The following is a 14,198-nucleotide window of genomic DNA, read 5'->3' as shown; positions in this document are numbered from 1 at the left end:
TCTCTATAAAGCACCATCACAGCCTTTTTACAGTTAGGAACACTACCCAGCACGTGAGTAGCAATTATGGGGGGCATTTTCAACAGTGAAATCATCAACACAAAAGGACAAAAACGTACAAATGTGCCACTATACAGATCACAAAAAGGACACTTGTTTATAATATCAGAGCTACAACAAGAAAGCAGAGCATTGCCTTAATTTAACCTTAGCTGGGAACAGCACCTCACAGATGCAAATTTTCTACAGGTCTGTACCTGTCTGAGAATGACTGTGACAGTGCCAGGAGTCCTGATTTGGGGGATCAAAAAATAAATTTTAGCGAGTAGGAGAAATCACAAATACAAAATCTGCAAGTTAGGAAATTGACTGTAATACTGTTGAAGAGGTCCCATGCCTTTTCCTCCAGATTTGAATTTATTTTCTTTAAAGTTTATCATGTTCAGGAGACTTAGAAGATTTTTTCTAAGGACCTTCAAAATGAAACCAAAGATATTTTCTCTTGGTCTCCAAAGGTAGAAACAGTGCTTCATTATTTACCATCTGATGGAAATAAAAATGCCATAATTATATAGGTTACAGGAGAAATTATACTGATAAAAATTCCATACAAGATTTCAAAATTGAAGTTCTTCCTTTTAGAAAAGAGAAAAAATTATAGGAAAAAAAATCAAGGTAAATCAGATGCTATAGTGTCTTAATTTTCAGAATGATAATAAAATTGACACTTAAAAGCAGAGATTTAGATACTATTTAGTAAGTGTGAATTTACATTTTACAGAAAATGGTCAATGCAAAATAAAATAAATCCCAGAACTCCTTTTTAAATTGGATGAAGACTCTCAAATGAAGCAATGGCCAAACATGCAAATGGATATTATTCAAGAATCTCATTTTTCCTGAAATTATGCAAACATCGCTATCAATTTAATTAATCTTGATTATTTTAATACAGTGGTCAAGTAATGCTCCTTACATCTCAGAGCTATTACATACAGTTTTCAAGTAAGGGCCAAAGATTTATGTTTAATTCTCCACTATTTGCAGATGAACTCATGTACATGAGTTCATGTACATGCAAATGTCTCGAGTGGACAGAAAACTCAGAAGCCTGGCACTACTGGTTATGGGATGGGTAACCAACCTGAGCCGCTTTGAACACTCAGTGGTACTGTGGATAAATATGTCACATTAGCTGAAAGAGTCAACCATTTTATTAATTTAATTGCATGCATAAGAATTTCCTATTTTTGTTTATTATCTTACACTTCAAATTTAACTTTGTGTTCCTAAAGTCCTACGCTACCGTGGCACAGTAGTTGGAATAAAATAAATGGAAATTAACATTACTTTAGGAAGATTCCGGCATTTTTCAAAAATAGTCTTTGATAAATATTGAGCAATAAGCATGAATAAAACTTCTTGCTTAGCCAAAGGTCCATTTATAGAGAAAATAGCCACTATCACCTCTAAATCATCTGTTTCACCTCTACCTGACAACATTTTAGGCATGTTACATCCAGGGTTATTATGTACATATGTTGCTTTTCCTTCCAAAAAAAAAGCTTTTTTGGTATTACATTGCTTGATTTTAGTATTCTCAACTCTAACACTATTTTGATGCATGCTAATATGGTTTCAGAAACAGGTTTTAAGCCAGGAGCAGGATAAATATATATGGTAGGGTGTCATCTCATTAACATGGTTTGTGAGATATCAATTGGATAGTAGATAAAAGAAAGAATGTTCTAACTCATTTTTGGAAAAATCTTTTATGGTCAATTCCTAGCATCTTGTTAAAAGTTTAAGCATGAATACATATATTTATCACTTTTCCTTCCTATTAAAATGAGAGGAAATAAAAAAGAGAAACTTAAAAACCTGAAAGAGAAGGAAAACAGGCTGTTGAGCGAACAAAACATTTGAACAGATTTCTGTAACATGACATTGGAAGGAGTAGTAGTTACTAGTGAAGCCACGAAGAGGAAGGAGAAAGATAGTATGGAATAGTGCATGGGGTTAAACAGAAGCTTATCTATCCTGCAGAATCTTCAAAAGGCTTTTGAGGGTCCAAAGCACAGCATAAGTAAGGAATTAATTCAGAGTAAAATGAGGAACAAAAATCAAAGGATCACTGGGTCACTGTTTCCCTCCTTACACAATATTGACAAAAATTAGCCCCTTTACAATCTTATTAAGAAGTAAAATGGAACAACAGACAACAAAAGCTATCCTTCAACACACATGCAACAAGTGTCTTGAATGATTAGGCATCTACTCCAACCCCTTTCCCTTATCCGGGTTAAATGAAGAAGTGTTTCTTCTAAAGAAACTGAACCCTAGAGAAAAGATTCCCCTTGTAACATTTAGAAGCAGCCCAACATAATGGCTATCAAACCAATCATCCCAAAGCAAGGGCCACCAACTTTATATAGGTGCATACATCTACAAATCAACTTTTTATTGTCTCAAAGATCTACCATTCAATCATTAATCATTGAATCATATTCAAATGCTGAAGCATTTGCACAATGACCACTTGGCTTATTTTCCTTATTTTACCCAGTGACTCTTCAACAAGAGTTAAAAGTTAATTTTAATCTTGATCTAATAAATAAAATCATAAACTCTACATATTACATATTTGAGAGTTGGCTTACAGAAGGAACCCACTGAAGTTCTGCATTGTATAAATATGGCAGAAGGGTACATCTTTCTCCCAACTTTAACCTTTCCAGTCCACTTGGGACATCCTCAAGGGCTACCCAGAAAATCCTAAAGCAGTGTTTCTTAAATGCAGATTATGAATGTCCAGTGAGCTTGAAGATAATCAACACAAAACAAATGCAATGGAATAATATCAAAAGAAATATTAGGAGCGGATGTGAAAAAGCTCCTATTGGCCAACCCATATGAAAATTTGAGCATCCAAATAAAAATAAGTACACTAATGGATTATAATCCATCACATAACAAAAAGAATCCATGTGTTTACATTGATAATAAATAAACATATAAATAAAGGAGATAAAAAGCTCTTCTTTACAGAAAAATGTTATAAAGATAAAAGGAATACAGGGGTATTAGAAGAATCATCTCACAAGCATCACAGGAAAAATAATTCTGGCAAAGATTATGAGTGGATGCTGTATCTGGAATTTGATAAAGAATGGAATATTTATAGTGTTTCCCAGGATTCCTCACATATGACTCCTAAATTACAAAAAAAAATTATGAAGACAGTATATAACCAAATGACCAAAATTAACATTTATCAACAGGAGACAAATTATATCATGTGCCTCTGGCCCCAATACTCTGAGAAGGACACAGAATCAATTGTGCAGTATTCCTGACAAAAATGTATGTATAAACTGCAGCTAACCATAAGGACTATCAGAGGAAACCAAATGGAGTCTCTAAAATGATAGGACTTTTCTCTTCAAAAATGCTATGAAGTCAAAGAAAGGCTGAAGAACAGTTCAGGACATTATTCGGGTAACTGAAAGACTAAACACATGGACTAAAGATTGGATCAAATATCATATCACTGTTAAAGTTCCTGAATTTGATAACTGTGCAGTGGCTCTGTCACAGTATATTATTGTTCTTTGGAAACACACTTCAGGCATCCCATACGTAACCTAGTCTCAGATGGTTCAGAAAAATAGTAACGTCTATCCCCGTAAACAGAAATTTGGTGTGGAATCCAGGCATGTGAATTTGAAAAAAACTCTTGGTTTGATATGCACTCGGTTTAAAATTACTGCTCTAGAGTTTACTGTAATACAGACTGAAAACCATTAATCAGGAGATAAATGCCCAGCATTATGGATTAACAATAGTAGGAGACTCCTGTGAAGGAAAACATCAAAACGGATGTGCCATTTTTGACAAAAAGTTTTATTTTAAAGGATGGAGAAAATGTTTGAAAGAAAGTAGAAAGAAACGCCCCTTTTAACTCTTTTTGTGTTCATCTTTAAGACTTGGCATTCATGGCTGTGTTCTCTCCTTCTGTACATAACATTATGTGGATAATATTCAATAATATAAATATTAAACATAATATTGTTTTTATACCATAAAACATTCATTTAGTACTTTCTCTATGCTAAATACTCTGTTAAAGCGTGTATATGTTACCTCATTTTAATCCTCACAACAACCACAACAGGTAGAGATTATTATTCTAATTTTGTAGCTGAGGAACTATGACCCAGAGAGGTTAAACATCTTTGCCCAAGATCTCATAGCTGGCAAATGTAAAATTTAGGATTCAAGCTTAGGTCTAGGTGAGTCCAAAGCTTTTATTCTCAACCACCAAACCTTATGCCCAGAACCGTTAGAGGCCACAGATGGCAAAGGCAATCTACCATCTGTTTCTTCGGCGCTGGCTCTCATCTCTTTTTCCTGTTACTGCTTATTACCTCCATTGTTGTTTCTGGCTGCGGCTTTTCTCATAGGCTTTGATGAGAAAACAGATCTGGTTAAAACTCCAACACAGAATCTGATTCACCTATAGACTGCGGTCCTCATTTTCCTCATCAGTAAGATAATGGATAATTCTTATCCCATGGGACTTACGGGGGATAACATTTAAAGAACCTAATTCAGAGTAACATGTAGTTTCGTGGCCATCTTTCAAACTTCTTTAAATGATAATCATACATTGCTTTTTCCATTTCAAATTAACCTGATTATTTTGGATTTAATTAGTGAGTAGTTATAGTCCTGCTTCTGAATTTCATTAATTTAGGATCTGAGAAATTGGGAGAGATGCCATTTACCTTTGCTAGGTGAATATATAAAGTAAGAAAAAGATTCTAACTTTGCTTAGATTGAAACACTATATATAAAAACAAAGTTTGACAATTAAGGCCAAGTACTTAGTCATCAGTCAGTGATAACAGAGATACTTTTTTGGCAGTTAAGCACTACCATCATCTTTAATCATCATCAATGTTTCTAGAAATGAAAACTTTAAGACTCCATAGGAAGATTCAACATGTCAAAGTCACTTCTGGTAGCATGACAAAATAAATCTGTCAATTAATAAGAGGAAATTTCTACTATAGATCTCTAGAACATCAGCAATCACCAGTAATTTAAATTTTAAAGTACTTTGTGAATAGCATGGTAATTCATTAGATCTTTAAAATTAATGTTACAATTGTTGAGATTCATATTTTTAAGCATATTTCTTAATTACAGAATACTAATATTTATTCAAACATGTTCGTTAAGACAATACCTTTGGAACAACCTATTACACTGTGCTTTTTTTCACATTTATCATATATATAGTAAAAGAAATAAATATTTAAAAATGTATACATACCTTGTTTTATCATGCTCTATTTCACTGCACTTGGCAGATACTTAGTTTTCTACAGATTGAAGGACTGATGCAAACCTGCATCAAGCAAGTGCATCAACGCCATTTCCACCCCCCCTCCCCCCGCCCCGCCAGCATTTGTGCACTTTGTGTCACATTTTAGCAATTCTTGCAACACTTCAAACTTTTTCATTATCGTATTTGTTGTGGTGATCTGTGATCAGTGAATATGAGTCACTGAAAGCTCACATGATGGTTAGCATCTTTTAGCAATAAAATATCTTGTAGCTAAGGTGTGCACATTTTTTAGACATAATACTATTGCACACTGTAATAGACTACAGTACAGTATAAACATAACTTTTATATGCATTGAGAAACAAAAAAAATTCCTTTGGTTTGCTTTATTGTGGTATTCAGTTTATTGTGGTCCAGAGCCAAACCCTCAATATCTCCGAGGTAGGCCTGTATATAGGCAGTCCTTGCTTTGTACAACATTGTGCTAACTATTAACAGTGACCATGGGACTGTGAAAAGCTCTAATATGCACATTTCAGTTACAATGGTACCATGCAAAGTAAGAACTGAGTTTAAGTACTAAGACGAGGAATTGATTCCAATCAATAGGCTACATGGATAAATCCAGTACCAAATACAGTGCCTTATCCCTATAAAGTGCTCAGTAAATATTTTGAGTGAACAAATGGATGAGTGGCATGCAATGATAAAAAACTGAATTAGATGAACCTTGACTTAAACTTCACGTATCTTTTAAAAATTAACTCAAATTGGATCACAGACTTAAATGTAAAGTGTACAATTGTAAAACTTTTAGAAAAATTCATAGAAGGAAATCTTAAGGATCTAGGACTAGGCAGAGTTCTCATACTTGACATCAAAAGGATGATCCATAAGAGTAAAACTCCGTAAGAGTAAAAACTGATAAAGTATATCTCTATAATCAAGAACTCTTGCTCTGTGAAGCCCTATGTAAAGAAGATGAAAACACAAGCTGTGTAGAGACTGAGAGAAAATATTTGAAAACTACATTCTGACAAAGGACCACTATCTAGAATACATAAACAACTCCCAAAACAATAAAAAAAAATTCCATTTAAAAAGAAGCAACAGATATTTTGCCAAAGAGGATATAACAAATGGCACGTAAGCAGATGGTGACACATTCAATATATCATTACCCAGGAGGGAGTGGGTCTAACCATAAAAGGGCAGCAGAAAAGGGGGAGGGTAAAATTGTACACTTACAATGGGTGAATTTTGATATGTGAATGATAAAGCAGTAAACTGGTTTAAAAAAAGAATCAGAGAGAAACTCTAATGCTTGCTCTAAAGAGAATGACAAAGGACACAGCAAGTGTAGCATCATTTGACAAATAGTAACTATGTTAAATTTCGGGAAATTCAACTAATCATTAAAAATCTATAACCTATGAATCATCTCTGACTTCATGGAACTTCCTATATGGGTCAAAAGAAGACATGATCAAGGAATACAAATCCTGAAAGATATAAATCCTATGTTCTATTTACATAGGATGCATCAATAATTGGATAGAACATAATTGAGAAGTGGAACCTGGGTGGCCCAGTCAGTTAAGCGTCCTGCTTCGGCTCAGGTCATGATCTTGCGGTTTGTGGGTTCGATCCCCGTGTTGCTCTCTCTGCTTCTGAGAGCTTGGCACCTGGAGCCTGCTTTGGATTCTGTATCTCCCTGTCTCTCTGCCCCTCCCCCTGCTCATGCTCTGTCTCTCTCAAAAGTAAATAAACATTAAAAAAAATAAAAAAAAAATAATTGGGCAAAGGTATAAATGCTAAAGAACTGGTATTTGTGTGTCTCCTCTTTGATCTAATAAATATGGAAATGCAAAATACATTAAAGAGAAAACTGGTATAATTACTTATTAAAAATCAAAGTACATAAACTTAATTCGGATTGCTTCAAATAAGCTTATTTCTAATATACAGAAATACTGATAATTTACTAAGAAGATTTTAATAATAAGTATCAAATACTATGATTTTAAAAGTCAGAGTAAGTTTTGTTTAAACCTCTTATATTCTTTTTTTAACATTTAAAAAATTTTTTAAAATATTTATTTTTGAGAGAGAGAGTGAGTGAGTGGGAGGGGGCAGAGAGAGAGAGAGGGAGACACAGAATCTGAAGGAGGCTCCAGGCTCCGAGTTGTCAGTACAGAGCCTGACATTGGGGCTCTAACTCATGAGCCATGAGATCATGATCTGAGCCGAAGTTGGACGCTCAACCAACTGAGCCACCCAGGTGCCCCTACATCTCTTATATTCTTAAAAATCCTTGTTTCTATTAAAATAATAATGGTGACATTAATAATAATACATACTTTTATTATGTATTGATGGGTTATTTGGAAAAGCTCATTTAAAAAAAATAAGTGTTTAGGCCTCTTTGGGTTTTAAACTTTATTTCTAGTTTTATTATGCTGAGATTGGAGAATGGCTATATGATGTCTGCCTGAGAGAAATGTGTAAGTTTTCTTGACACTGTTACAATGGAAAGTGAATTTAAAGTTACAGCTCCAATTATGCCATATGTCGTATGACCTTAGATATTTCAAACAAGGTTTGTGAGCTTCTGTTTCCTATAAAATATGGGAAATCACTCCTGTCTATTTTACAGGATTGCTTTAAGTCTTAATTGATGAGACAGATATATATATGTATATGTATATACACATATATATATATATATATACATATGTGTATATATATATACATATATGTGTATATACATATACATATATATATGACATAAAAGCATCTTTTAATTGGTAAAGCAGTATGTAGATCCTGACCTTTTTCTAATGCAAAGATTGCAGAAACAGCAATACTTTTCTGACATGATTTTAGATGTAATTTTCTCATTTTTACCAAGTGAAATACAGTTTCAGTCAAAACAGAGCACAATGGCACTTCCACCAAGAAGCCAGAATAAATTAATCATCAACTATATTAGTCACCAACTTATTAAAGGGTATGAGAACCATAATACTTTTCTAGTCTAGTAGATGGCTACATTTCTAAAACAGACAGTATTCTTGACTGTATTTGTAATGTCTTGTTCTCTTTTCAAAAGAGTATTTCCAGAAAAAGTAAGATTAATTTATTTTAGTAATAGCTGTTGCTATATCTAATATACAGCTTATTTGTAAAATGTTAAGCAGCTTTAATCAAAACATCCCTATATAACAAACATCAAATGAAATACTATTCTATAAGAAAAAGGTAAATGAATTAGTACGTTTAGTAATTCCATGGCAGTAAACATTCCACATGCTGTGAAGATAACTCCACGTAATAAAGCATGGCTTACATACCATTTAGGTAGAAAATACACGGTGGGAGATGGGAAAAACAGAAATGAGTCTGGAGGCATCAAAAAAGCCTACTTCTTTAAATACTTTGGTTTGAAGCAAACCAATTCCATAAATTTCTTCCTGAGAAAACACTGTGAATCACTGGTTTGTGATGATTGACATATAAATAATCTCATTAAAATAACTCACTATAGAAAGTTAGTTTTCTTCAATAATTCCTAAACATCTGAATAGTGGAATTCAGAAATGTGAGATTTCCTATCTCAGATAAAGATTTAAAATGTATACCAGAAAAGTTAGTCCGAAAAATGTTAATCTTATTATGACTTAAAGATGAGGAAATTCACTTTTATCTTCTTAGAAATTTTCAGTATTCTTCAATTAGATAGTAACAACTATCTAATTTGATTATTTTAGGTTTTCTGATTATGTTATCATTTATCCTTCAATGATATCATGTGATACTACTCCATGGCATGAGAACATCAGAAATTCTGTGAGAAAATATTTTCGCTAAGACATTTAGAATCAAGTGGCAGCCCAGCATTTATTTCTCCACTTCCAAAAGAATGGACCACCAAAGTAGTTCAGAACACACTGGGTGGAGAAATTTAAAAAAAGAAAAGAAAAAAAAGAGAAGAAAAAAAAATGTGATAACCAAAATCACATCCCTAAAACTGAATGGCAACGATTGAGGGAAAGAAGGGTAGGTCCACAAGGAGGTCTTTCTAAGAAAAGGGAAATAGCTAAGTATTAAGAGGTCACAAGGTACGTTAAACACATTAAAAAAAAAAAAACAAAACAAAACAACCCACACTCATTAAATTTAAAGATCTGGTCTGCAAGAGCAGTTTTTGTTACTAAAAGGCATACCATTGGTAGTTGGTTTTTTTTTTTTTAATTCAAAAAGATTTACAATATCACTTTGGTTTCTGAAGCTTTTTTCCAGTTCTTTAATTTGATTCTGTAATGAGGGCCACCAAACGGCATCTAAACAAATCTAAAAATTAAAATGTGTCATTTAAATGTGACCAAAAAAAGCTGAGAATTTTAGCTTTATTTAATTTCTTTGGCTTGTTTTGTAAGAAATGTTCCACTGTTTTATTTTAACCTTTAAATAAAATACATTTATCATACCCCACCTGTTTTAACTTTTAAACAAAAGGAATTATTAAACTCCTCATCAGCATTATTGTTCATTACGCTGGTTCTTACTTAACCGCACTATTTACTCAAGCCCACTGAAAATCACCAACTGCCATAGCAGCATATCTCAACCCACCCCCTTGGGGCACACCATGCTCTGTGCCCACGGACCAAAATGTCCATTGCTATGACAGTTGAGGAATTAAAATAACAAAACAAAAACTAATTCTCACTGAATTGCCTTTAGACAAACAAAACAAGAAATTAAAATGTTGAGGGCAGCCAGAATACAAGGAAAGACAGAAATGAGGTGAGAAAATATCCAGTAATGAAAAGAGACAGACAGAAAATATAGATTTATTTGGGCTCCTTCTCTTTATTAGCTGTATTGGGAAAGTCACTTAAATTCGAGGTCTCCGTTTCCTCACCTGTAAAACAAGAGTTTTGAACTTGATGATCGATCCCTAAGGTCTCTTGTAGCTATAAAATTCTATGATTCTGAGACATAGAGATGAGAAAAAAAATTTTTTCTCTGACAATGAGAAAAAAATCCTAAAAAATAAAATAAAATGAAGAGGTGATAGAGAGTGTGTGTGTCTAAGCATCTGTTCTTTCCATTCTTTTCCCCTGTGTGCATGACTTCTACAAATCACTACTCAGTATGGGCAGATAGGGATTCTCCTAATACGGCTCACTAACTAAAATCTTGTTTCTTCATTCAAAGAGCTTATGAAATCTCATGGAATCTATTCCTGACAAACACATGAACACAGAGCTAAACTCCCTAAACCTAATGCCTACACCTGAAACCACAAATCTTTTTTCATCTCTGTCACTAAAGTATGTGCCACAAGTACGATGTAAATTATTCAAGCCAAGATGTTTTAATTTTATTATAGAATCTATGTCGATAAATTTGTCAGAAAAACAAAGTGATGAGGAAAAAACAAATAAGGAATAGAAATTTCTAGAAGTAGCTATATTCCATTAAAGTTGTTTTAAAATTATTAATTCAATGAAAAAGCAATATGACTTAGATGTATTTCAGAGTTCAGTATTAATGATTTTGATGCGTTATCACAGGCCAGCCAAGGGATTAGCCTCAGTTTCCAAATTTGAATCAAAATACAGAAAAAAGACAGTTGTACACAATTTGGTCAAGTACTGAACTATAAAACCAGACGTTTCAGTAATTTCAATGCACTGCGATCAAAGATAATCTCTTGGTGACTTAATGGTTTTATTTTACACTGTGAAGTAAGGAAAATGACTATCTTTTAACCTATACAAAAGCACAGTAAACACATAAAAAAATCCCTATTAAATTGATCACATACAAGAAATTATAATGCCTGTTTCAGCTTATTTAGCAGTTATTACTATAGGATATTTTGTGGGTGGAAGTGTTTCAACTGTATTATTTTCTCAAGCGTCTGTTTAAAATTGTGCATATATCTAAGGGCCCAAAATCACATTAGTTAACTAGCTGTAACCTACTATAAATGAAATACTAGCCTGACAGAGAATCCCAATTTAAAAGCCAAACCTGTAATTTGAGAATTGACACATTTAGGCTACTGTGAAACACTTAAGGTATAGAAGATAAACCTGAATTACACTTTACGAGCGGATAAGGATTTACAACATCTTTCAAACCTGGAAGGAGCACAGGCACTTTTACAGCAGATCACAGCCGACAGAGTGTCACAACAAACCCTGAAAGCCTGCACCTTTAATTCCTAATAAGCTTATGGCGATTCATTGATAAAATCTGTGCTGGTGGTGCACAGCCAGGAAATGCTGATAGGAAGTACCTGCCACCTAATAATGCTGAAAAACAGACCTGCAAAGTACACTTCTATCCTCAGATTCACCTCTCCCATCCTTACTTGATCTTCCACCATCATAAAGAGGGCCACTGACTTGCATTCTTTCTATACCAGAAAAGCACACCTCTAGCTTTTCCTAACTTCTTTCCAAATCCTTGAGACCTATCTTTGCTCACATGTATTTTGATATGGTTTCAACTATATAAGATGGTAATTGGGTAAAGATTACACAATCTCCAGCTGTGATATGCTCTGCTCATGTAGACCCTAAAAATACAAACATTCCTCTCACACACATTGTCCCTCAGGCAGAATTTCCCAAGAAAAATAGTAGGCCCCTCTTCAGATAATTAGAAGGACAAAAAGACAAAAAACAAACAAAAGCCCAACTTTTTTCAGAGAGGTAATGCTTGCCCAAATTTATTGCTTTACAAGTTGACATCTCTCCTTCTCTGACTGCATTTCACTTGGATGCATTTTTGCTCAGTTATTTCCATCTATTAACGCTTACATTTTTAATGTTTATTTACTTTTGAGAGAGAGACAGACAGACAGAACACAAGCAGGAGAGGGGCAGAGAGGGTGAGAGACAGAATCTGAAGTAGGCTCCAGGCTCTGAGCCAGCCCGGAGCCTAACCTGGGGCTCCAACTCACAAACCTCGAGATCAGGACCTGAGCCAAAGTCAGAAGAAGCTTAACCGACTGACCCACCCAAGCACCCCACGCCCCGCCCATCCATTAACTCTTAAAAGTTATCAGCCAGGCGTCTGTGTTAGGCAGTCTTGAGGATAGCCCCCAAAGACCCTTGCATCCTGGAACTGGTGCCCTTATATATTCCTCTCTACATTGACTTTTGGTTGGATTTACTGAGTCACTTCTATTACAATGTGGCAACGGTGATGAAATACCACTTCAGAGATCAGGTTATAAAAGACTACTGACAGTCTTGGGTACTCTCTACTGTACTCTCTATGTGGTGGAGAACCTAGGTCTGTAAACAACCATGTGAGTGCAGGTGGAAGCGTGGAAGCGGATCCTTCTACCCCTGAGAGAAGCTTTCAGATAAGACCAGTCCCCACCTATAGCCTGACTACAAACTCATGAAAGACCTTGAGTCAGAGGCTCTCCACCAAGCTGTAACCAAGTTTCTGACCCACAAAAACTGTGAGATAATCAATGTTTGTGGTTTTAAGCTGCTGAATTTGAGTAATTTGTCACTCAGCAAGGGATAACTAATACAGTATCTCATCAGACAAAATATCAAGTTAAAGTGAATAAAAATGGCAAGTTTCTTACTCAACTTGAAAAACAGAATAAATTTTTTTCTTCATTCTCAGATCTGCTCACTTTTGTAAACCATTTTCTTGGAGGGTTTAAAAACCTCCTATCTCATAAATACGGTTGCCAAACTCCAAATATTGAAAGGAAAGCTCAAATGAAAAACACAAATTAGCTTCACTTTGCAGTAATAAAGATCATGATATATTGTATTGGAGAGAAACATCTAGGATCCAAGAAAATAAAAATTCAATTTTTAAAAAATAAGTAGACTCAGTTATTAAATTACTAATACATACATATCCTAAAAATAAGAACAAAAAACTTCATTGAGGATTGGAATTAATTTATGTATTTTCACCTAATAATATTTCATTGGAACGCTCACCGTAAGTGAGTAGACCCCAGTCACAAACAAGAGATAGATTAAAAATATGCCAGATTTATAATACAAGTTTGACTGCTGAAGCAACTGGCAAATCCATCATAACCTTAACTAAAAAGTGTTTGCATTCTTATTACTGAAAAGTAAGTAAAGAACCGAAAATGGTACCTATGCATCAAGAAACCACTGTTTGAAAAGCAACACTTGGGCTAGAAAAAGGATTCCTTGCCATTTCTTGCCTTTATTTCATAATGAGGCCGGTCATCACCTGGGGTCCCAAGTTCACCTACACTCCAGTGGCCTAGAAACACAAGGAACACACCTACTCCCGCCTCCTGATACAGATTCCACATTTTAATAAGCCATCACAGCTGTCACTCTAAATGCTCTGCACAGCTATTGGTCCCAAAGTCTCGCTGGTTGGCAAGTTTCTGCCAACTGGCAAGCACCCGTTGTCTATTTCCGAGAAGAAAAGTAAGGGTATGCAAAGAAGAGAGGCAAGAGCTCTGACATATCTAGGCTGATGCTTGTACCTGAACGACCTGCGATCCCCACCGCCGCCGCGACGAATCGGTCTCTGGGCGGGGGCTTTTTTTAGTCACAAAGAAAATGGCTCAGCCGGGAACCGGTGCCCGGGCCATGGAGAAGCCGGTTCAAACTTCACTTGTTCACGCCGATTGTGGTGACAGCAGTGAGGATATCGGAAGCAGCACAGGATTTCTCTGGACTCAGCTCACTTCAAGCCGTAGCAGCCAGAGCTGCGGACTGCCCGACTTTTGACGTTTCCTATTGTTGCCGGAAGTGACGTTCGGGTTCTGAGCCTTAAAGAAGAAGCATTTTTATCCCCGATGTTT

General features: G+C 35.0%; 1 protein-coding gene across 1 annotated transcript in view; it reads right to left on the bottom strand.

The window, feature by feature from the left end:
• FBXO8 (F-box protein 8) overlaps positions 1-14,155 on the bottom strand; it is a 44,522-nt gene extending 30,367 nt beyond the window's left edge. The window contains exon 1 of the mRNA XM_015073158.3: positions 13,878-14,155. The gene's annotated coding sequence lies outside the window, so the exon portion shown is untranslated. The remainder of the gene's footprint in view (positions 1-13,877) is intronic.
• Between the last annotated feature and the right edge of the window lie 43 nt (positions 14,156-14,198).

The sequence above is a fragment of the Acinonyx jubatus genome, chromosome B1, assembly GCF_027475565.1.
Source record: "Acinonyx jubatus isolate Ajub_Pintada_27869175 chromosome B1, VMU_Ajub_asm_v1.0, whole genome shotgun sequence".
Classification (NCBI taxonomy): domain Eukaryota; kingdom Metazoa; phylum Chordata; class Mammalia; order Carnivora; family Felidae; genus Acinonyx; species Acinonyx jubatus.
The sequence above is the reverse complement of the archived record's forward strand: the minus strand, read 5'-3'. Positions and strand labels throughout refer to the sequence as shown.